Source organism: Erythrolamprus reginae, chromosome Z (genome assembly GCF_031021105.1).
Source record: "Erythrolamprus reginae isolate rEryReg1 chromosome Z, rEryReg1.hap1, whole genome shotgun sequence".
NCBI classification, from domain to species: Eukaryota; Metazoa; Chordata; class Lepidosauria; order Squamata; family Dipsadidae; genus Erythrolamprus; species Erythrolamprus reginae.
In genome coordinates this window covers 99,076,521-99,102,259 of record NC_091963.1, presented here as the reverse complement: position 1 = coordinate 99,102,259, position 25,739 = coordinate 99,076,521, and the positions used below count along the sequence as shown (strand labels likewise).

Here is a 25,739-nt window from a genome sequence, read left to right as displayed (position 1 = left end):
AAGAAAAGTCATAAAACGGGGCAAAATTCATTTAACAATTCTCTCACAAAGCAACACTTTGGATTGTAATTGCAAGTCGAGAACTACCTATATACAAATGTCAGAGCAATAGCTAGGCAAATGGATTGATTTTGACTTTGGCTAGGATTTACTCCTAAAAAACAATATATATTACCCACCATGATAGATTTTGTAGAATAATTATAAGAAATACAGAATTAATTGTAACTACCCTATTGCAAAATGGCACCCCTTAAGCAGGAATAAGAGATATAATGGGGAAGCACCTAGAAAGATCAGAGCTATTAGAACAAAAAATTTCTCAATTGCCTCATTTGTTTTAAAAGAGCAAATGGAGAAGGTAGGAAGAGCTTGGTCTTCAAGGGGAACAACATCCACCATCCCCAAGTATTTCCTCCTTTTTGATGGGTTAGGGAAACATATTCCTTCTGGGAGCCTTTTGGGAAGGCTGTACCATCCAGCCACATTGCAAAGTAGAGCAGACGAGTTACAGGACTATCTGATACTTGACTGGCTGCCCAGAGGAGTGAGTGCCAAGGCTGAGAGAGAGGAGGATGCTACCTGAAGAAGCCTGAGGGCCTCAGGTTTCACCATGACCATTTGAAGGCAACAGCAGCTGTTCTGCCAACAGGCACAGCTCGTCTCCAAGCTTCCACTCCTGAAGCCAGTTAGAAGGGAGAGAAAATTGGACCCTAAAAGGGTCTTTGGTGGGATATTGCTCACACCGTCAAACAGTAAGTAGGCAACAAAATCTCAGTTCCTGGCTGGCAGCTTTCATGCCTCACAAATCATCTTCTGCTCTTTTCTCTCCCTAGTACAGGAAGAGTTCCTTAACTCCCATGTCTTCTTGCATGGCTGATTATTCATGTCTAATTTTGATTGCCCTGGGGAAAATTATATGTTGCTACTGCTGCTGTTGTTGCTGTCACATCTTTGGCAGAAGGAATGTTTGGCTATGTGTGTGTTCTTCCTCCCCCCACCCCTCACCAACAAAGCAAAAAGATACCTATCTCCTTTAAATCTCTAGTGGTTATAATGAGTCACAATCTTAAAATGTGGAAAGGAAAAGAAGGGCTTGAGGAGAGAAGTGGGGAGAGGGCAAAGTAGAAGAGAGTTTGGGAGTGAAAATGGGTGTCCATGGACCAACCCCATAGGCATGAAGAGGCAAAGGACATGGCTGAGATGTCAAAGAAGCTGCTTAGGACTTACAAAGTGCCAAGACTCCATCCTCTTCATGCTTCCCAGGATGACTTGAAACTTGGCTTTAAAAACAGAAATACCCCAGCTCCGGGTGTCTTCATCTATCACTCTAAATATAAATACAGGCCACACAGGGGGTTACATGGAAGGACGTATTAGTGCTATTTGCTAAGGCAGCATTTAGAAAGTAGGATATGTTCTGAATCTGGATTTAATCCGTGAAAGCACCAGGTAAGAATTCAAGCCTTCTGCTATCCTCTTGACCTGGAAGTCTCAGAAATCAACTAGATCGTCCAGTAGCTGCTACTCAAATAATGGACAAAAGAGACATCTTCTCTGTATTGTTTACTATATATATGAACTATGAGTTTAGGATTGAGACCAATATCAATTTGAAATCCTGCGGGAAGAAGGAAAGTAAATGAACTGTTTTTTATATTGGATGAATGTTATTTCTTGCTTGGATGTTACTGATATTCCCTATATGTGATTTGATATTAGTGGATCAAAACTACAAGAACATTACTCAAATGTTGTGGTGCATGTGAGGTCACGTTAAAAAAAGAGATCTTTGTGCCCAGTTATGGCATGGCTTGATTCATTCTAGTGCTTAATGGAGAACAAGTGAACTTATTTTCTGTTTTTGAACCATGGAGGGCATGACACATTTCAACTCAGCCCTTTGGCTTGTTGATGGAGGAAGGATACAGTTTCTGTAGGTTTCCCAAGGAGTTCATGTCCATTCTGCATTGGAAGCTGAAATAGTTAAGCTCTTCAACTGCTCTTCAACTACCCTCCTCCTGGACCCTGTCAAAGTGGGAGTATATACCAAAGTGGGAGTATATACAATAGTATATACCTTTTTTTGCCCTGATGGAGAATTTTGTGCTAGATGACTTAGCACTTTCCCACATAGACTATCCAGAAAATAAAATAATTGTTTGTGTGATAGCCTTCTTAAATAACAACTGTATTTATTTATTTTCCTGAAATAACAAATAAATAAACTTTATTTATTTTCCTGAAATAACAAATAAATAAACTTTATTTATTTTCCTGAAATAACAAATAAATAAACTTTATTTATTTTCCTGAAATAACAAATAAATAAACTTTATTTATTTTCCTGAAATAACAAATAAATAAACTTTATTTATTTTCCTGAAATAACAAATAAATAAACTTTATTTATTTTCCTGAAATAACAAATGCTGGGGTGCAAGCCACTGTGGAATTCAGTGAGAAAAGTATTCAGCATAAGATCAAAGATACTTTAAAATGTGCACATTGTTCAGTTAAACTTGGCTCTTGTTGGAGTCTGCTAGCAAATCATTGTTTTAGTTAGCACTCATGGAAGGGTACACAATATAGAAAGCCTTTGACTTATCACTACTGTTGGGCAAACCGAACACTGCAAAGTTCGAGTTTGTGCCGAACTTTGCAGTGTTTGGCATGCTGAACCTGAACCCGAACTATTTTAAAAGTTTGGGTTTTGGTGTTCAGTGTTCACTCAAACACTGTGAAGCACCGCCGCCCAGGAGGAGAGTGGGGAATCCCATTGTGGCGCTGCAAGCAAAAGGAGGTGGGGAATCCCACAATGGGATTCTGGGGGGCGGAGCTTTGACATCATGGAGACTCCTTCTTGGCTGGCTGAAACGGGGAGGAAGAAGTCTCCGTGACATCAAAGCCCCGCCCCCAGAATCCCATCATGGGATTCCCCACCTCCTTTTGCTTACAGCGCCACTGCGGCATCCTTTTCCATAAAAATAAAAGGAAGCAAAAGGAGGTGGGGAATTCCCCACCTCCTTATTTATTTTTATGGAAAAGGTGGTGCTGCGGCTGTTCGGGTTTGGGTTCAGCGAACTCACCCGAACTTCATGGCAAAGTTCAGCCGAACTCGTTGAACCCGAACTTTGTTGGGTTCGCCCAACACTACTTATGACCCAATTAAGCCCAACATTTCTGTTACTAAGCAAGACAGTTAAGTGAATTTTACTCCCTTTTACAACCTTTGTTGTCATTGTTTGTTAAGTGAATCGCTGCCATTGTTAAGTTAGTAACATGGTTGTTAAGTGGTTCTAGCTCCCCCATAGACAGAGTCTGAGAGACAGAACAAAGGAGAAAGGTAGGGAAAGAAACTTCTTCCATTACATTTTAACTTTCCAGAAGCTGGGGGTGGAGCTGCTGGCTGAGAATTGGGAGCCTGCGTGAGAGAACAAAGAAGAAAGCTAGCAGCCTGTGCGCCGTTAGGCAGGCAAATCATATAACTATAAACCAAAAATAGTAATAATACATTCAGAATTAGTGCGTTTTAGATTGTGATTTTATTTTATTTCAAAATGACTGGCTTAGTTCAGTGTAATACCTTTTTTTAACCACTATGTTTCAAAGTACTCTTTTCAAATTTGGATACTGTCCTCTTTTGTAAACAAATTACTAGTCTACATGGACATATTAGCTATCTAGAATCTCTAATCTGTTCTTTCCAAGCAGAAATTAGGAGTCTAATCCAGCCATTCCACTCTATTAAGCTGCCACGCTATCAGCTCCCTCTACCATAATGATCCTGGAGGAGAAGGGCAATATGGACAACTGAGGAATCTGCAGGGTGAGAGTTGTGAACCATAAACACAAAGCTTTTGCTGTGTCCCAGCCAAGGGTGAAACGCTCCCAGTTATGCCTCTCAGTCGTAGGAGAGCCGGTCGCAAAGGGAGCGTGAGGCTCCTCCCACCTGCCCAGACACCACCATTTGGGTTCTGTACATGTGCAAAGTCTTCTGTGCATGTGCAGAGAGCAAAAGAACCCAAATGGTGGCATCTGGGTAGATGGGCAGAGCCTTGTGCTTTATTTGTGCCTGGCTCTTCTATAATTGACAAGCACGAGCGAACCGGGAGCTTTTCACTCCTGGTTCCATCATAACCGAGTCTACAGAGAGGGGCGGCATACAAATCCAATAAATAAAATAAATAAATAATAAATAAATAACAGATATAGTGCCTTTGCTGACCTTAATAGGGACACTAGAGCGACAGGTCAAGGTAGTTGTGATAATGATAACTCAAATAAGCAAGGGATCATGGTCTGAGATGAAGAACTTACATTGGAAAGAAGAAAATGTGAATTAGGTATTACATATCAGTCACACCAGAGCAGCAAGATGTCCAAAAAGAGATATCCACATCCCTTACAAAAGATGTAAGGGATGTAAATTTAGGAAAGGATATGGAGGTTTTGAAAGAGGTCAGATGTCTGCCAGGTGCTACTGCCAGCAGAGACAAGAGGCGTTAAGATAATCAAGAATGCCAGTAAGGACTGTGATGTAAATGCTATTATACATTTTAGCACATGATTTTTCCCAAAAAGATGTACTTTCTGTGCAGAATGACTTCCAGAGCTTAGTAGTATAGATTGCAGCCTTATCTTTTCAGAGAATTACCAGTACAGTGTTCCCTCGCTTTTCGCAGGGGATGCGTTCTGAGACCGCCCGCGAAAGTCGAATTTCCGCGAAGTAGAGATGCGGAAGTAAATACACTATTTTTGGCTATGAACAGTATCACAAGCCTTCCCTTAACACTTTAAACCTCCATTTCCTTAGCAACCATTCAGATTATTACTCACCATGTTTATTTATTAAAGTTTATTAAAAAATATTTATTAAAGGCAGCTGAAAGTTTGGCAATGACGTAAGACGTCATCGGGCGGGAAAAACCGTGGTATAGGAAAATAATCCACGAAGTATTTTTTAATTAATATTTTTGAAAATACGTGGTATAGACTTTTTGCGAAGTTAGAACCTGAGAAAATCGAGGGAACACTGTACATAAGAAACAAAAAGTAAATGGCCAACATGTAGCAGAGTTTAATGTGTGGCTAAAGGAGTGGTGTAAAAGGGAAGACACAAAGTCTGCAGTTGGTCCAATAAAAAACTGTACAAAAGAAATGGTTTGCATCCATCAAAGAAATAGACTGAACTACTTGTTATTAAATTCATAGATTTCCTGGATAAATATTTAAACTGAACAACAGGGACAGAGAATTAATTGATACATATCATTTATGTCCCCAGCAATCTAAAATTTATAGGTGCATGCAACATGGATGTGTGTGGAGTAAGTTTATCAACCCTGCTGTCAAGCAAAAACAAGCATTTAATAGCGAGTTCCATACCATGTGTACTAATAAAACAGGTGGCAACAAAGTAGGGGCAGTCAGGCACAACACAAGTTATATAGACAGCAAACACAGCATCAATAAAAATGGACTCAAATGTCTATACACCAATGCACAGAGCATGAGGGATAAAGAAGATGAATTAGAAATTCAAATAAATGAGGGTAGATATGAAATTGTTGACATTATGGAAACATGATGGGATGAAACCAACAAATGGAATATACAGCTAAAGGGATTTTAATTATTTAAAAGAAATAGACCAAATAAAAGAGGAGGTGGAGTTGCACTACATATTAGAAATAACTACATCTCTACAGAAATAAAGCACAAAAATAATGAAAATTATCTTGAATGTTTTTGAGTCAATATTAAAGCTGGGGGAAATGACATTGCTATAGGTCTATACTATAGGCCAATCAGAAGAAGAACTTTTTGCTAGATGAACTTTTTGCTAGTCAGCTAACTAAGGTATGTAGGAAGCACATCACAATAGTAATGGGGTTTTTAAACACCCTGACATCAACTGGGAGACAAACTCTGCACCAAGTGGAAGACATTCTATTCAAACCCCCATAAGAGGTGATCTAGAATAGACATGATCTGGGCAAATAAAAGGGTAGAAAATCTGATGAATTCAATAGAGATAGGAGCAAATGAATGGGCTGATCATAATCTTTTAAAAATAATATGGAAAGGAGAAGGACAAAATTATACTGGGAAAGAATTAATGTGTGGTTAGAAGAGATGCTAGATAAGAAAATAGAAAAAAAATATTGGGAATAGCATGGGAGAAGCTAGAAAAAAGTCAATTATACCTAATATTGCACATAACTGCAGCTGTGAGGATAACTTTTGCATAAGCATGGAAAAATGATGATATACTGAAAGAAGAATAGGTAATTGAAAAAATAATGGTGTGCGCTGAATTAAAAAACAAAACATAGGAATTAAAAAACAAAGACGATTCAGACTATCTATATCTATCTATATCTATCTATATCTATCTATCTATCTATCTATCTATATCTATATCTATATCTATATCTATATCTATATCTATATCTATATCTATATCTATATCTATATCTATATCTATCTATCTATCTATCTATCTATCTATCTATCTATCTATCTATCTATCTATCTATCTATATATATATATATATATATATATATATATATTACATGGGGCAAAACCCGAACTCAGAACAATCTACATACATATACCCGTGAAAATCTACGAAAACAAATATATATATATTGTTCTGAGTTCGGGTTTTGCCCCGTGTAATATTTTGAGTGTCTATGCGACGTTTCGGTGAAATCACATTCACCATCATCAGGCTGAAGTTTTAAGCTTCGTGCTGTTGTAAATATGGAATGTTTGCAACTGCCATTTCTTCCTTATATATAGTGTTAGGGGTGGAGATTTGGTTTGAATGTAGCAAATAGATTGGGTGACTATGGTTTAGTGATTTGATTGGTTGGTGGAATCACAATTACTTGAAGGATTGACATGGTGATTATTATGAAATGTTTTTTGTTTAAGGCTGGTTTCCAAATCTCTGGTAGGCGGGACGTATCATCCCTTTTGTTCATGCAGAGGGGGTGTTTCTCAATCTCTATAGCTTCCATAGTAATTCTTCTATATAAATTTTCTGTTTTGGAAAGTAATTTAGTTTTTTCAAAGTCAATTTCGTGCCCTGTTTTTTTAATGTGCTGGACAAGGGAGGAAGTCTTTTCTTCTTTTTTAACTGCATTCTTGTGTTCTGCAATGCGTGCGCTCACTCTTCGATTGATTTGTCCAATGTATGTGGCTGCACATGTTTTGCAAGGGATTTCATAGATTCCTTGGTGTTCTAGTCGGATTTTATCTTTTGGGTTCCTTAGGATGTTTGATATTTTTTGGTTAGTGACAAATGAAGTTTTGATATTATGTTTGTGCAGAATTTTACTAATTTTGTCTGTGGTGCCCTTGAGGAGGGTGGTACCATTATCCTGTTCTTGATCTTGATTTTTTGGGGGGTGTCTCTTTTTTGATTAGGTTTGTGATTGTTTTCCTTTTGAATCCATTAGAAATTAATACATATTTGAGTTTGTTCAATTCAGTTTTTAAGTGCTCATGGTCAGCTAGGCGTTTGGTTCTGGTGATGAGAGTTTTGGCTACTGAGGTGATCTGTGCGGGGTGGTGGTGGGAGTGTGCATTTAAATAACGGTTGGTATGGGTTTTCTTTTGGTAGATGGTATGTCCTAGGGTGCCATTGGGTTTTTTATAGATTAGTACATCCAGAAAGGGAAGTTGATCATTGGCTTCTGTTTCCATAGTAAATTGTATTTTGGGGTGTAGGCTATTGAGATGTGTGAGGAAATTGTCTAGTTTTTCCCTTCCATGTGGCCAAATTACAAAAGTATCATCAACATATCTCAGCCAAAGTTTAGGTTTGTGTTTAGATTGCTCTAATGCATTATTTTCAAAATATTCCATATAGAGGTTGGCGATGACAGGTGAGAGGGCCACTCCAAAGCGGTGCGTGTTACCATAAAGCCCCCCCCCATCTCTGGTAATTTTCTTTTGGAAGGGTTCCTTGCTGCAAGAAAATTACCAGATTGGGTGGTAATTGAAGGAAAGTTGAGGGCCCCATCGAGAAATGCCTTGGCGGTGACATTCTGAGAGTTTTTGCCTCCCCACTCCGAAAACCCCACTTCTCGGCGCCCTGTTGAGGCTGAGAGGAGAGCAATAAAAAAAGGGACTCTAGACTTGGGGTTTTCTGGCCGCTGACATGTTTCTCTTAGCGCTGATAACTTGCACCGCCGCCACCTCACCTGCCACCCCCAACGCCAGCTCCGTCCTCGACCCGCAGAAGAAGAAAAAAATCAGCGTCCTTTCCCGCGGCTCTCTTCCCTGCAAATCCAAAAGTGAAATTAAAAGCCCTCATTTTCTCTTGCATCTAAGCAAAATTACCGTGCGCTCCGATAATTTTGTTTAGACGCAAGAGAAAATGTCAGCCAAGGAACCATCTCTACTAGTGTCGGCTCTGCTAGAGACTTGGCTGTGTTGAAGACCTCATGTCCACAATGACTGAGGAAGAGTGTCCTTTTTCTCTTTCAGCCAGGCCTTGGAGGGTGTTGATGTCTAGGAAGCAGTGGAAATGGGTCATATAGGACCCCCAGTTTTCTTTGGCTGGGTCAAAAGGAGTCAGCGGTTTGAATTTTGCCATGCAAAATGGCTGCCATTCTCTTTTGCTGGGCTGGACCTTTGGCGTCTGCTTCAGCTCTTTACGCTTAGCCTTCCTCAGTATTCCATCTTCATCACCAGGTGTTAAATCCTGGGACTGAAGGGGCTTAAGACAGACTTAAACAACAGCTCTTTATTGTAGTAATGAGTAAGATCCAGCAAAGATCGTGTTTAAGGCACAGTAGTTCTAAGCTTTGTGCATTTTATTTTTCTTGTCTAAATGTAGAACCTTACTTTTTTTCATTTTGTTAGATAGCGCCCAATGTTCAAGTCAAGATCCTTCTGTATCTTAAACTTATCTTCCGGAGAGTTGGCTATTCCTGATAGCTTGGTGTCATGTGCAAATTTGATGAGTTCCCCATATATCCCCTTGTCCAAATCATTGATGAAGACATTAAAGACATTAAATATTTAATATTTTGAAAATTACTCATTATTCTACCATAATTTCAATATCCCAAATGTCTAGGACTAGTAATTAGGCCTAATATTAACAAACCTTAATCAATCCTGGGGATATATCTCAAAATCCTCACAGTTTCTTATCCTTAAAAAATTAAATTCATCACAGACTTTAACAACTCTTAATATCAATAATACAATTAGATTAGCTAATCCTAAACTTTCACCTGCTAAATTTAGTTTATTATAATAGATTCTATTGTCTACGGTATTAATATTATGCTACTATTTCCCGTATTTGTATTTTCTATTTTTTCTTTTATTAATATATTTTATCATTACCCATTATCTCTTAATCGTTTTGGAGTTCCAGCATTTATTGATTTTTTAAATCATCCTTTTATTTCTCTCTCTTGGAGTCTTATAACTGTGATATTTTTATACCTACTGAACAACAGAACTATGAGGGCTTTCATGTGAGGTTGATAGAGCTATCCTTTGATAGAGGTTGTCCTTTGCCTCTTTCTCTGTATTATTTGAATACCCATCAATGAGACCTTTTTTAAAAAGAAAAAAAATCTTTTTTCTCTAAACCTTTCTCTATTTTTGAAGAAATTTTCCTTCCCCCCATTTGTTCTATTGTAAGCTTTTAATGAATTATCTGATTAATTCCTATTTATTAATCCTTTCTCTTCATTATCTTTCTCTTCTTGCATCTTATTTTGATTTTTTCCTTCCACAGCTAATTTCTCATCTATTTCCTGAGTGTCATGTTCATCTCCCCCCCTAATTGTTGAGTGGCTTCTACACCTATATCTTTATCTTTAGCAACCCCCTTGTCTCCTTATTCTTTCTTTTAGTTCCTTGGGAGTTAGCCTGAGATACAGGAAACTGTTCCATCTGGGAAGATTCCAGGCTGTTTCAAAGATAAAGGAGAGTGTGCTATGTGACCTCTTTGCTAATGACTGTGCCCTGAATGCTGGATCAGAGCAGGAAATGCAAAGGTACCTTCAAAGGTAGCCCCATGTAGAGAGCGTTACAGTAGTCAAACCTCATGGTGATGAGGGCATGAGTGACTGTGAGCAGTGACTCCCGGTCCAAATAGGGCCGCAACTGGTGCACCAGGTGAACCTGGGCAAACGCCCCCCTCACCATAGCTGAAAGATGGTTTTCTAATGTTAGCTGTGGATCGAGGAGGACGCCCAAGTTGCAAACCCTCTCTGAGGGGGTCAATAATTCCCCCCCCCAGGGTGATGGACGGACAGATGGGATTGTCCTTGGGAGGCAAAACCCACAGCCACTCCATCTTATCAGGGTTGAGTTTGAGTCTGTTGACACCCATCCAGACCCCAACAGCCTCCAGGCACCGGCACATCACTTCCACTGCTTCACTGACTGGACATGGGGTGGAGATGTAAAGCTGGGTATCATCAGTGTACTGATGATACCTCACCCCATGCCCTTGGATGAACTCACCCAGTGGTTTCATGTCAATATTAAATAGCAGGGGGGAGAGGACCAACCCCTGAGGCACCCCCACAAGGGAGCAACCTAGCGGTCGACCTCTGACCCCCCATTAACACCGACTGCGACCGACTGGAGAGGTAGGAGGAGAACCACTGAAGGACAGTGCCTCCCACTCCCAACCCCTCCAGCCGGCACAGAAGGATACCATGGTTGATGGTATTGAAAGCCACTGAGAGGCCGAGAAGCACCATGACAGAGGATAAACCCTTGTCCCAGGCCCGCCAGAGATCATCCATCAGAAAGACTGAGTGCCAAAGAATTGAGGCCTTTAAACTCTGGAGCTGGAGAAGACTCCTGCAAATCCTTTGGACTGCAAGTTGATCCAACTAGTCAATCCTAGAGGAGATTGATTCCTGACTGCTCTTTAGAAGACCAAATCCTGAAGGTGAAACTCAAATACTTTGACCACCAAATAAGAAGGAAGGACTCCCTGGAAAAGAGTCTAATGCTGGGAATAATTGAGGGCAAAAGAAGAAGGGGACGACCGAGAATGCGATGGCTAGAGGGAGTCACTGAAGCAGTTGGTGTGAGATTAAATGGACTCCAGGGGATGGTAGTGGACAAGAAGGCGTAGTGTAACACTGCTTACAGGATTGTGATGGGTCGGATATGACAAACAACAACAAAAGTTTAGTTAAAAGGAGGACTGAGGTGAAATGATAGTAGTGTTTCAATATCGAAGGGGTTGTCACAAAGAAGAAGAGTCAAGCTATTCTCCAAAGGACTTGAAGGCAGGACAAGAAGCAATGTATGGAAATTAATTGATGTTGTACATACTCCTGGTCAGTTGGAGGATGATGAAGTTCTTGAGGACTCTGATACAGATAGTGTTTATGAATTAGTGGTGGGCCCAGGGTTACAGGTAGTAGAACAGGTGGGAAGCCAGCCACAGGATGTTGCTATGAGTCCAGAATCTAGCGAGGAAGAATCAGACGTTCGCTGGGTCGATCCTAAATTCAGAAGGGTCCAAAAACGTAAGGAACAAGTGTTTGGAAGAAGATATTAAGGGGAGGAATGGGTTAAATACTGGAGTGATGTATTTGGTATGTCAGGGGGTCAGTGGGGAGGAAGGGTGGAGTTTCAATGTTGTAGAACAAAAATGGAAGGTGTTCCCGTTCAGCTTCCAAGCAAGCAAACTCATTCTGCGTTATTTTCTAGTCATTTCTGCTGTTTTTGAATCATGCTGCGAGTACATAAATCTTGGTGAACGGAGGAGGCTGGGAGGAATGCAAAAGGAATGTAATTAGGAGAGATAACGGGAGAACAAGAAATGTGCTAGTATGAAGTGTATTTTGAATACGGAAGGAAGAGAATAAAGATGGAGTTTCTTTGTTTATGAAATACTGCATTTAGTAAAAGTTATTTGTAATAGCTAGAATTCTACCAGAAACCAGAACAATTGAGGAGAGAATCAGCCTAGAATTTAGAAGAAATTTACTGACATTTAGAATGATTAATCATAATTCAAGGAAATTGGAAGCAGAGTTGGAAAGTCTAGCCCTTTTCATAGAGACAGTATAAAAATAATCAAAGTGATGGTTGCAGTCATCGTATGATCAAAATTATTTCTGTTTGTAAAATATAGCACTATTTTTACATATATAGCAGCAGTGGATTGCTCCCAGTTCGCACTGGTTCTGCAAACTGGTAGCGGTGATGGTGGGAGGCAAGCGTGCACATCAACTAGTAGCAATGGGTTTTAGAACCCATTACTGACACATAGACACATACCCCCTGGATACCACTGCCGATCTCTAGCAAATCAAACTGCATTGGCCTAGGCTGGAGAAAAATTGAGATGGGGCAAGATTTGAACACATCTTATATAAAGTTGTCCCTCATTCACATGATCCACTCATACTGTATCTCTCTCTGAGGTGCTTCTTTAAATACAAAAGTTCCTATCTTTTCATCATGCACACCAAGACAACTAGACACAAGAACAGTTTTTTTCCCGAATGCCATCACTCTACTAAACAAATAATTCCCTCAACACTGTCAGACTTTCTACTAAATCTGCACTTCTATTCTACTAGTTTTTCTCATCATTCCTATCACCCATTTCCTCCCATGTTGACTGTATGACTGTAACTTGTTGCTTATATCCTAAGATTTTTATTAATATTGCTTCTTAATTGCTTATTTGACCCCTATGACAATCATTAAGTGTCGTACCACATGATTCTTGACAAATGTATACAGTATTTTATTTTATGTACGCTGAGAGCATATGCACCAAGACAAATTCCTTGTGTGTCCAATCACACTTGGCCAATAAAATTCTATTCTACTCTATTCTATCATATTGCGCACCATAATGTGCAGTGTTGCCAGTGAAGAGGTACCAAATTTTTTAGTGCCACACTGTGGGTGTGGTTTATTTTGTGGGTGTGGCTTGATGGTCATGTGACCAAGTGGGAGTGGCTTGTTGGCCTCCTTCCTGCAAACTACCAAACAAAACCATGGTTTCTAGCAAAACATTAAGTTTCAAGCATTATTCATTTTATTTCCTAGAGTAGGGGTCCCCATTCCCAAACTTGGCAACTTTAAGACTTGTGAATTTCAACTCCCAGAATTCTCCAGCCAGCTACGAAGACCTCTCTTCTAGAGAATACAATAGACATTCGGAATGGAGGGGGAGGCAGAAACCCAGATCACATAGAATTAATTCCAGATCTTATACTTTTCCTAGACACTTTTGTTTGTAGCAGAATCGCCAGCTTTAAGGTTTTTAAATGGTTTCAGGAAGAACGCAGAGGCTGCCCAAAGAGGATGCCCTGCATTTTCTTTCAACAACTTTTGATGCAAGTTGGGTGCTCTAGGGTGGAGCTCCATTTTCTCTGCCCCACTGTGTTCCCCCCCATTCCCCCCCGCCCACCCCCGAGTGTTACATTGGTAACTGTGAACAGACTGTCTTCTCTACCATGAGTGTGAGCTGTGCACGCAGCTATTGTATCAATTATCAGAACTTTCTGTTTTCAAATGACTGGTAATTTCTAGGAAATTTTATTTCTGATCATTTGTACTAAACATTTACACAATTGCAGCCATTGTTCTGCAAGGGTGCTAAGGTGTTATGAAAAGGCGAAATAGAAAATGAATAAGAAATAGAAATCATGCCTTTGTTAAATGCCTGCTCCAATTCAAACATTCATTAACAGTATCTGCTTCTTAATTAAGCATCCTTGGTACTGTGGATTTAACAGTCTTTTATCATGTACTGTATTTATCTCAGTACAATTTCTTCTGCAATGAGAAGCTTGCAAGATCAGTCAGGTTATGTCCTGGTATTACTTTTTAAACTGTTTTCCGGAAGGGTATTTTAATACTGGCTCTTGTTTCACCTCTAAAATTCTCATCCGTTACGAGATAAGCCTGCTTCCTTCAAGGCATCACATAATCTCAGAAAGTAAAGGAACATTCTTTATGCAGGTTTCCGAGCAGGAAGTTTAATGTCTGCCCACAGAACCATAGCAGGAAATAGACACAGCCAACCCATATTGAGTTACAGGGACATTTTAGGTTTGGTGGAAGTCTGCTTTTTAGAATTGCCATTCAATCCAATGCTTGAAGTTAAACGTTCAGAAACCTGACTTACTGATTTTCTGACTTATTTCTTTACCGAACACCCTGTGATTGTTCCCAAATGTGTGATCTGGTTATTGTTGTGGTTAGCTCTGGCCCAGCTCTTGCCCCAAGGACTGTGGATGTGGGGGAGACATCCACATGCTGCAGGCCTGTTTTGCCCCGGTGGAATCTGATGATGAAGGCTCCTCTGACCAAGAAGACATGAGTGACAGGGAGGAGGAGAGTGTGGCAGACAGCTCAGAAAGAGATCAATTATCTAGCTCCTCCTTGGATTCAGACCAAGAGTTAATGATACAGCCATGCATGCGGAGAGCGATGCATAGGCAACAACAACTGAGAGATTATTATCAAAGAAAATGAGGCCACCTGTGGTTGGGTGGGGCTGTGGTAATTAGTGAGGCTGCTATAAATAGCAGCCTGTGGGTTTGGCCATTGTGGAGGATTATCTGATCGTTTGTTGTGTTTCACGACTGCTTTGCTGACGTTGACTTTTTGTGTGCTGATTTTTCCCTGCTTTGAAACTAAACCAGAGCAAAGTGTGTTTCACTTTGTGAAAGAAGAAGGACTGTGAATTGCCTCACAGCTGCAAGCTAAGTATCACAGAACTGATAAGGGACTTGTATAAATTACCAGTTTGTTTGGAGACGAGTGCTCTTTACTATACAAAAAGAGGGCTTAGGTTAAGTGAATTTTCATTATAAAGAACATTGTTTTGAATTTTCAAATGTGTGTGTGTGTCTGAAATTTGTACCTGTGAATTTTTGGAAGGATTCTACCAGAGAGCCCGACAGAACAGTTATACTGTGTTTACAAATATACAACCAACTCATATAGTGTTCACAGTGTAAGACATTTCTAAGATTGCTTGATTAAACCCAACAGGGCTTGTTCCCCAATCTATTCAACACTCCTTTCACTCCAATCAGCTAGAAACAGAATTCAGTACCGATAGTCCCCAACTTATGACTACTGGTTGTATGACCTTTTTTGCCATAGTTGTCAAACAAATCGATGCAGTTGCTAAGTGGGTCCCACAAATTTTAATCAGGTATCTCTGTGGATGCTGTGATGGTCATAAGTGTGAAGACTGGTTGTAATTCACTTTTTCCATGCCATAATAACTTCATACAGTCGCTAAACAAATGTCTCTAAGCTGAGGACTACCTGCAATGATTTTATGTAACAGAATATTGCCATGCTATTTTGAAATGTCCATCCTGTGGTCAAGATCTATCTAAAAGATTTTCAGAATTTCGGCTCTGAGAGGTGCAGTGCAGTGCTAATTAGGAGCAATTTACTTTGTGGTATCTTTTATTTTTTAAATTTCTTTCTATTAGATGAGTAATTCCTGATTAATTATCAAATAATAATTTTATAAAGATAATTTAAATTGGGTCATCTCTTTTTATTTTCAAAACTGTCCAAAACATAGTGACTGAAAGTATATGTTATGTTAAGAATGTATATCAAAACAGATATAGCTGAAGCAGTGATGGGCTCCTGCGGGTATGGTCAGGTACGCAGAACCAGTAGAAAAATTTTGCTCAGGTATGCAGAACCAGTAGAAAAATTTTGATTTTTTTTTCTTTTTTGAACTTTTTCTTTCTTTTTCGGCTCTGGGTATGTTTTTTCTATCGCAGTAAAAGAGGTTGAATATGTATAATTTTAGAATTTTAGTGTAGAATTTTTAATTTTAGAGTTGTGTGTGCGTGTGAGTGTGTACATACACATACACTTTACATAGTAGATAATGTATATTTTTGTGTGCCTATGTATAATATGTATGTACACACATGGCATATATACACAGAATTAAATAATATATTTTGGGTGTTCAGTAATAGTAAAAAGATAGGGAAATTGTATCTCCTCGAGGCGAGGAGAGGCCAGGCACCCTAACCCAAACCCTTGATGTGAGTGATGTCAAGTTGGCCACCTTTAAGCCAGTCACATGACTTTTAAGCTACCCCGGTCACATGACCATCAAGCCACTCCCACCTGGTCACATGGCCAGCAAGCTGCACCTATAAAATAAGCCATGCCCACAGTGTGGTAGTAAAAATGTTTACAGCCCTTCACTGAGCTGAAGAGTCTGATCTCCCTTATACTACTGGAAGGATCTTGAATACATTGAGAGTTGGAGTGTTTAAGTGTAAAACCAGTAAGCTCAGTGGATGGCTCTTAACCAAATAATAACACAGTGTGAAAGGCTCAGAGCCTGGCCCATCTGCTGGTATGTCAGCTATTGCCAGATACCAAGATATAGAAATTCTGGCATTGTTAAATGCCTTCTCCAGTGCAAGCATTCATTAACAGTAACTGCTTCTTAATTAAGCATCCTTAGTGCTGTGGACTTAACCTTATTTTACTAATAATGTACCAATGTACATTCTCAGTACATTATCTGTCCGGATGACTTATTTTTCCCCAAGAATGTGGCTTTGTTCTGGCAGTTTACAGTGGAACAATATGTGGAAGAATCAGAAGAATCAGATACTTATCAATTTCTCAAGCTCTGAATCAGAGAGGAGGAGTACATTCTATGTCACAAACTGAGATTGGGAAAAGGTTAAATCTTGAGTTTAATATAACACGCCATTTTAACAATTTGGCTTGTAACAACAATATTTAGAAGAACAAAACATATAAATCAGCTTTACTATTGTGAATATAAGATAGGCTAAAATAAAGAATACAGGCTGAAAATGCATACATAACACAGACTGAAAAAGAGAGAAACTGCTGTTCTTTTAAGAATGATAGAGTGAATTATTATGGTCTCACATGATGTTTGGATGTATTCAGTTTTCTAAAGGAGAAGATTCAATTTCAGAATGATGCCAACTTGCAATTTGTGCTGGCTGGAGGGTTGGGAGTGGGAGGCACTGTCCTCCAGTGGTTTTCCTCCTACCTCTCTGGTCGGTCGCAGTTGGTGTTAGTGGGAGGTCAGAGGTCGACCTCGAGGTCTCTCCCTTGTGGAGTACCTCAGGGGTTGGTCCTCTCCCCCCTGCTATTTAATATCTACATGAAACCGCTGGGTGAGATCATCCAAGGGCATGGGGTGAGGTATCATCAATATGCCGATGATACCCAGTTATACATCTCTACCCATGTCCAGTCAACGAAGCAGTGGAAGTGATGTGCCTGGAGGCTGTTGGGGCCTGGATGGGTGTCAACAAACTCAAACTCAACCCAGACAAGACAGAGTGGCTGTGGGTCTTGCCTCCCAAGGACAATTCCATCTGTCCATCCATTACCCTGGGTGGGGGGGAATCATTCGCAACTTGGGCATCCTCCTTGATCCACAGCTCACATTAGAGAAACACCTTTCAGCTGTGGCGAGGGGGGTGTTCGCTAAGGTTCCCTTGGTGCACCAGTTGAGACCCTATTTGGACCAGGAGTCACTGCTCACAGTCACTCATGCCCTCATCACCCCGAGGTTCGACTACTGTAACGCTCTCTACATGGAGCTACCTTTGAAAAGTGTTCGGAAACTTCAGATCGTGCAGAATGCAGCTGCGAGAGCAATCATGGGCTTTCCCAAATATGCCCATGTTACACCAACACTCCGCAGTCTGCATTGGTTGCCGATCAGTTTCCGGTCACAATTCAAAGTGTTGGTTATGACCTATAAAGCCCTTCATGGCACCGGATCAGATAATCTCAGGGACCGCCTTCTGCTGCACGAATCCCAGTGACTGGTTAGGTCCCACAGAGTGGGTCTTCTCCCGGTCCTGTCAACTAAACAATGCCGCTTGGCGGGACCCAGGGGAAGAGCCTTCTCTGTGGCGGCCCCGGCCTCTGGAACCAACTCCCCCCAGAGATTAGAATTGCTCCCACCCTCCTTGCCTTTCGTAAGCTCCTTAAAACCCACCTCTGCCGCCAGGCATGGGGGAATTGAGATGCTGTTTCCCCCTGGGCCTATACAATTTCATGTGTGGTATGTCTGTATGTATGCTTGGTTTTTTATATCCATATAGATATAGAAACTATTAACATCTCAAGCACCCTGGACAGAAGATCAGCAACTATTACCTCTATCCAGGTAGATTAACTCTGGGATGTTGTGTATTCTACTCCATGGGGAGATGTTAGCAGCTAGGTTTTGCATTCATAAGTAAAAAAGGGAAAAAAAACCTTTGTTTTTTAAAAAAGACGATCAAAAGGTGAGATATATTGTATTTATCACTTCATTTTGAGTATGTATTTTTGTAAGCATTGAAGCTGTAATCAATGGCCTTTGGTATAGCAAATAGGGAGGATATAGATAATATAGATGTGAAAAATCAAATGTTTAGCATATATGAAAGCTTAAATGTTTATCCTCTGTCCTGGTGCTTCTTGTCCTTACAGCGGCTTTCGATACCATCGACCATGGTTGGTGTCCTTCTGTGCCGGCTGAAGGGGTTGGGAGTAGGAGACACTGTTTTACAGAGCTTCTCCTCCTACCTCTCCGGTCGGTTGCAGTTGGTGTTAGTGGGGGGTCAGAGGTTGAACTCTAGGTCTCTTCCTTGTGGGGTGCCACGGCGTCGGTACTCTCCCCCCTGCTATTCAATATTTACATGAAACCGCTAGGAGAGATCATCCAAGGGCATGGGGTGATGTATCATCAGTACACTGATGATACCCAGTTGTACATCTCCACCCCATGTCCAGTCAGCAAAGCAGTGGATGTGATGAGGCTGTTGGGGTCTGGATGGATGTCAACAGGCTCAAACTCAACCCTGACAAGATGGAGTGGCTATGGGTTTTGCCTCCCAAGGACAATTCCATCTATCCGTCCATTACCCTAAGGGGGGAATTACTGACCCCCTCGGAGAGGGTTCGCAACTTGGGCTTCCTCCTAGATCTACAACTAACATTAGAGCACTATCTTTTGGCTGTGGCAAGGAGGGCGTTTGCCCAGGTTCGCCTTATGTACCAGTTGCGGCCATATTTGGACCGGGAGTCACTGCTCACAGTCACTCATGCCTTCAGCACCTCGAGGTTCGACTACTGTAACTCTCGCTACATGGGGCTACCTTTGAAAAATGTTTGGAAACTTCAGGTCATGCAGAATGTGGCCGCGAGAGCAATCATGGGCTTTCCCAGATGTGCCCATGTCACATCAACACTCTGCAGTCTACATTGGCTGCCGATCAATTTCCAGTCACAATTCAATGTGTTGGTTATGACCTATAAAGCCCTTCATGGCATTGGACCAGAATACCTTTGGGACCGCCTGCTGCCGCACGAATCCCAGTGACCGATTAGGTCCCACAAAGTTGACCTTCTCCCATCAACAAAACAATGCCATTTGGCGGGACTCAGGGGAAGAACCTTCTCTGTGGCGTTCCCAACCCTCTGGAATCAACTCCCCCTGGAGATTAGGACTGCCCCCACCCTCCTTGCCTTTTGCAAACTCCTAAAAACCCACCTTTGTCGCCAGGCACGGGGAAATTGATTCCCCACGGCTGCTCCATTTTATGTATGGTTTGTTTGTGTTGTATGATTGTTTTTAATTAAGGGTTTTAAAACTGTTTTTGCTTTTAACATTGGATTTGTATTTTGTATTACTGTTGTGAGCCGCTCCGAGTCTTTGAAGAGGGGCATCATACAAATCTAATAAATTATTATTATTATTATTATTATTATTATTATTATTATTATTATTATTATATTATTATTATTATTATTATTATTATTATTATTATTATTATTATTATTAAAATATTAGAGAATTTACACCACAACGATTTGGATATCATGGTTATTATTGATTCTGTATGGAATGATTATAAAACAAGATGGCAAATTTATGGTTTAGAAGGAATTTTGGTCTGAAATCTTTACAAGGAAATTCTTGCTCAGTATAGGCAAATAGTTGCCTATTTTTTAATTTCCAAAATGGCTGCAGGCAATTCTGTTCCAGATCTTACTAACTGTGACCAAAGCTGAATGCCTGTGTGACAATAAGGGCTTAAATCCTGTTCCTATGTTACAAATGCTGAAGTCACTGCATTGGCATCCTTTTGACTAGGGATGGTCTTGTTTTTATTCTGAATCTCTGCTGCAAGCCAATTTTAACAATCACACTCATTTTGGCTTTTAACTGCATCTGGATCCTTGTAGCTAAGACCCTACCCATAACTTGATAAGTCTCCTTCATATATACAGTATTGGCCAATATGCATCAATTTGTTTAGGAATTATTTGTCCTCCACTTTTTTTTTTAAATGAAGCTGTTCTTTTTAGCTAAGGAAGATTTGAAATAGCTGTGGTTTGTGAACTGCATATTATATGGAAAGACCACAGGCAGCTGGGTAATGCAGGATATGAGTAAAAGGGAGGAGAAAGCAGCCTAGGAAATGGACCGCAGGTGGGGCTGTCAAGTGGCAGAGTAGTGAGCCTAGCCTTGTTTTTCTTGTATATGGCTCCTCCTGCTTCTGTCCTTTCCTTCTCTTCCTTAGGAGGAATGGCCTGAGTCATCTTGTTGCTGAAACCCAACACTACCTATGATGGCTCACAACAGCTGGAGAAACAGCAAAGTGCAAAACTCTCTCCAAGGCTGACTGCCTAGAGAAGGCAAGACACATACCACCAACTCCCCTCCCCCATAGAGTTTACTTTGTCATGTCTAAAGGGGGGAGATTTCCCTCTGCTATCGGAGGCCCCGTCTCTCTTACAAACTGCCCTAGATAGGTCAGGTTCATACAACATAATATTCACAAATATGCAGTTGTTTACATCTTTAAAGAGCTTTATGACCCTTATTAACTTCAAACACAGGCAATTTTCTTATGTGATAGGTCACTCTGGTACTCTGATTTCTTAAGTTGGGTGATGAAAAGCCTTTCTCTTTCTACATAATCCCTTTTCTTGGTTTTCTTTTGCACAAGCAAAAGGCAGATTTACTAGTTTCCTGTCTGTAGTACATATTTTGCATGAGAACTGAAGATGGCATGAAGTAAGGCCAATGTTTGAACTATGGTATGGATAAATTTCTTCTGGCATGAGCTTAGCTAAAACTTGGTTCTCTCTGCCTTATTTCTACATTTCTATAGGAGTACTGACTGCAGCCACCTAAAATTATTATTTGAATAAAGATTCAGACTGATGCCTTGAATACTTGTAAGCACTTTATAAATGCTTATTATTTTTATAGCATTTTATTCAGGAATGATCGAAACATTTAAATATGTTAAAGGGTTAAATAAGGTTCAGGAGGGAAGTGTTTTTAATAGGAAAGTGAACATAAGAACAAGGGGACACAATCTGAAGTTAGTTGGGGGAAAGATCAAAAGCAACCTGAGAAAATATTATTTTACTGAAAGAGTAGTAGATCCTTGGAACAAACTTCCAGCAGACGTGGTTGGTAAATCCACAGTAACTGAATTTAAACATGCCTGGGATAAACATAGATCCATTGTAAGATAAAATACAGGAAATAGTATAAGGGCAGCCTAGATGGACCATGAGGTCTTTTTCTGCCGTCAGTCTTCTATGTTTCTATGTTTCTAATTAGGACCAACCCATCTTATGTTTTCCCCTTTAATATTTGTATATCATTCACTGAATTTCATTTGCAGATTAGGGATAACATTCTATATATCATTAAATTACTTTGAACTAAATTGCGTTTCAGGTTTTGTGAATCCAAAGACTCCTAGAAAAATTTGGAGACATTTCTCAAATAATATGTTTGCAATTTCTATAGAAGAAGTTGTTTTTTTTAAAAAAAAAATTGCTGCCATTCACAGCAATAGCAAATCTATAGTACACCAACAGCATTATTTGTAAGAATAGTCCAGTGAGAATCGTGGGAGTACTGATGTAGTGCTACCCCTGGAATCTGGGTTTGCCTGGCCTTATTGGTATTTGGTATGGTTCACACTGGTCCCTTGCTCAGGCATCTCTGCTGGCCTGGGTTATGTAGTTGAGTGGTGGTCAGTCTCCTCTCAGCAGGCAGGGCAGCTGATGAGATGCTATTCAGGTAGATGGTCAGACCTTCTCTGCTGGGCTCTCCTTCCACTGCCTCTGTTCCTTTGTGGATTCCTCTGCTTGCCCCACAGAAGCTTCTCCTATCTTATCACCTTCTTTTCCCCCAGTCTTGTCTCACAAAAGCCTTTCCTATCCTCATTATTGCCTTCATTCCTGCTTTCTTTTCCCGGGCCTCTTTCTCCATTTCTCTCCTAAGCTTCTTTTCCTACCCCTCAGGCCTCTTTTTCTTCCTTTTTCCAGGTCTCTTTTCCTATCCTCTCAGGCCTCTTTCTACATTTTCCCCTTTAAGCCTTTTTTAAATTTATTTATTTATTTATTTATTTATTTATTTATTTATTCATTCATTCATTCATTCATTCATTCATTCATTCATTCATTTATTTATTTATTCTTTGTCCAATATATAATACATATGGAATGAAATAGACATTAAGTAGTATATATAGGGATAGTAAGTAAAAAAGAAGAGGAGTGGATGAGAGGGAGAGAATATATAGGATATATGAGAAAAGGAAAGGTAATTGGACAGGGGACGTTAGGCACATCAGTGCACTTATGTACGCCCCTTACTGGCCTCTTAGGAACCTGGAGAGGTCAATCGTGGAGAGTCTAAGGGAGAAATGTTGGGGTTTGAGAGTAGACACTATAGAGTCCGGTAATGAGTTCCACGCGTCGACGACTCGATTGTTAAAGTCATATTTTTTACAGTCAAGTTTGGAGCGGTTAATATTAAGTTCTAATCTGTTGCATGCTCTTGTGTTGTTGCAGTTGAAGGTGAAGTAGTCGTTGATTGGAAGGACATTGCAGCATATGATCTTGTGGGCAATACTTAAATCATGTTTTAGGCGCCGCAATTCTAAGCTTCCAAGACCTAGGATAGTTAGTCTGTTTTCGTAAGGTATTCTGTTTCGAGTGGAGGAGTGAAGGGCTCTTCTGGTGAAATATCTTTGGACGTTTTCGATAGTGTTGATGTCTGAAATGTGGTGTGGGTTCCAGACAGATGAGCTGTATTCGAGGATGGGTCTGGCATAAGTTTTGTAGTTTTCCTATCTTTTCATATTGCCTTTAACCCCAGGCATCCCTTTCTATCCTTACCTTTCAGACTTCTCCACAGAAAACCCCCCACTTCCTCCTCCTTCCCACCAAAACTTATTTTCTTCCCTCCCGCTACACCAGGAAAGACTGAAGCTTTAAAACAAAGGACAGTGAGAAATCCCAAATTCACAATTTATTGCAGGGTTGTCAAACTCAATTTAATTGAGGGCCATATTGGGGTTGTGTTGACTTTGGGGGGCTGGGTGAGTGGTCAGAGTGGCTGTGTGCAGCTGAACTCCCTTGTGTCTGGGGTGCCTGTGGTGGCCCAAGTGCTCTGCCAGTGAAAATGAGCTCCCGAACTCTATTTTCAGCTGCAATGGCCTCCTGCAACCATCTGCCAGTGAAAATGGAGCTCCCAGCGGAACTTGGGAGCCCCATTTCCACTGGTAAAGGCACCAAGCGCCAGTCCTTCACTGTTTCCAGGGCAGCCCTGAGGGCTGGATCTAAGCACCTGTGGACCAGATCCATCCTCCAAGCCTTGAGTTTCAAAGCCCTGATCTATTGGCTGTTTTGATCGATTTAGTTAAAATACATAGAAATGAAATGGTAAAAGCTGAACAGATTGGCTTACAGGTAGAAATTCCTTACAATTTGTTTTCTTTGGTGTACCCTTATAAATAAAAAACTAGTACAGCAAGGAGAGCATTGTAGTAAAATATTGTCCTTACTGTCTATTGGTAAAAAGGCTTTTAGATTAGGAAAAATTAAAAAATTGTATTCTTTCTTATAGATTGAAATTCTACTGCCACTTTTCTGCATGTACATTGGAAGTTCAAAATTCTAAGAAGAAAACTGAATGTTTCTAATGCTATCTGTTAGATAGGGTGATAGAAGAGGCAGGACACTGATTCATTCAACTAACAGCAGCCCTTTATTTGGTAGTTCAGTACAACCCAGCAATTTGCCTGTCTGACAGCTCGCCCTTTTATAAGGAGTCAGCTATTTTTCCCATTGGAATGGTGGACCTGGATGAAGTCTTTGTACCTAGGCTTATTAGTATGTAACATCCCTCCCCTCTAGGGTAGAACACTGATAGATAGAGACTGATTCAGCTAACATAGTCACACAAGTAGGCGGGGCGATGATGGGTTCATTCTGACCTGTGCAACTCAGTTGGAGGGGTGGTGGTAGCCAGGTTATATGGGTCTGTTGCTGCTGAGTTGACCAATGGAAACACCTAGAATTTCCTCCGGAGCATGGAATCATTTCTTCAAAAGCCCATTGCTGGATTCCAGGTTCCTCAGGTGTGTGACCCCATTAATTACTTGGGTTTGAGTCTACATTTGTTGGCTAGTGTCTATAGGGACTTTGCTTTTCTTGGTTTGCCTTAGAACTGAGGTTTCTAGTCAACAACAGAGTTGGTCTATGTGTCTTCTCCATAACCTACTATCCTCTAGTTCAGGGGTTCTCAACCTGGGGGTTGGGATCCCTTTGGGGGTTGAACAACCATTTCACAGGGGTTGCCTAAGACCATGGGAAAAGACAAATCTCCCATGGTGTTAGGAACTAAAACTTCTATTCTGGCACTCTGGAAAATATGTTTACAATCTGACCAATCATTCGTTTAAAGTGTGGGTGTCCCTCTGACTTCTCTGCCAATCAGCTTGAAGCTCTGTTGGGAGAATTAGTGCTAGACTTATGATTGGGGGTCACCACAACATGAGGAACTGTATTAAGGGGTCGCGGCATTAGAAAGGTTGAGAACCACTGCTCTAGTTCCACTCTGTTTGAGCGAGGTCTTGTTATCTTTATTACCTTGGCAGGGATCCAGAGAGCACCCCTGGCATAGTTGTGGACATACAGCACGTCCTCTACACTGAATGACTGGAGCTTGCTGGTCAAATCAGCTTCAGCAGTATAATTTGGGTGTAGTTGGTCTAATTGTGATTGCAGCCAGAAGCTCATTTGTAATTCTGATGGGCTCGTGCTTGTTGTGGTATTGGGGTAATGTGCTGGACTAGGAGGAATTTGTTGATTTTGGCTTGCCAATCTCCTGGGCCTATTCTGGATAGGGCTTCTTTTGTAGATTGCACCATTCTCTCCACTTGCCCATTATTGGCAGGATGGAATGGTGCAACAGTGTTGTCCATGGTCCTGTCTGAGTGGCAGGTTGCCATGTGCAGTATCTGGCAGGCGGGCTGGCAGGGCAGACCTTCACCAGATCCCCCTTTCAGTCACATCTTTGGCAGATGGCTTCCTTCTAGTTGCATACTGCTCTGGAATGATTATCCCCACAGCTGGCACACAAGGGCTGATTGTCATCTGCTTCGCAGCTTGCCCTCTTGTATTCAGCCCAGAGGTGGCAGATTTCTTCATTGGTCAACAACTGGTGCTTGGTGCTCTCATGATGTACTGTGGCAGTTTGGTCCATTGGCGGGCTTCCAGTTTTTTGAAGGGGCCACTGCTGATCTCTTAAATGATTCACTTGCTATGGCCTCATCAAGCACTGTCTGCAGAGTGATGTTAGGCTTTGCTAACTATCATCTTTGCAAATTGATATCCCTCACTCTGCAGACAG

The 25,739-nt window shown here is 40.8% G+C and overlaps 1 protein-coding gene across 1 annotated transcript in view; it reads left to right on the top strand.

Annotated features, from left to right (window-relative positions):
• Window positions 1-25,739, top strand: part of ADAM11 (ADAM metallopeptidase domain 11) — a 149,682-nt gene that overhangs the window by 122,662 nt on the left and 1,281 nt on the right. The gene's annotated exons all lie outside the window — the stretch shown is intronic.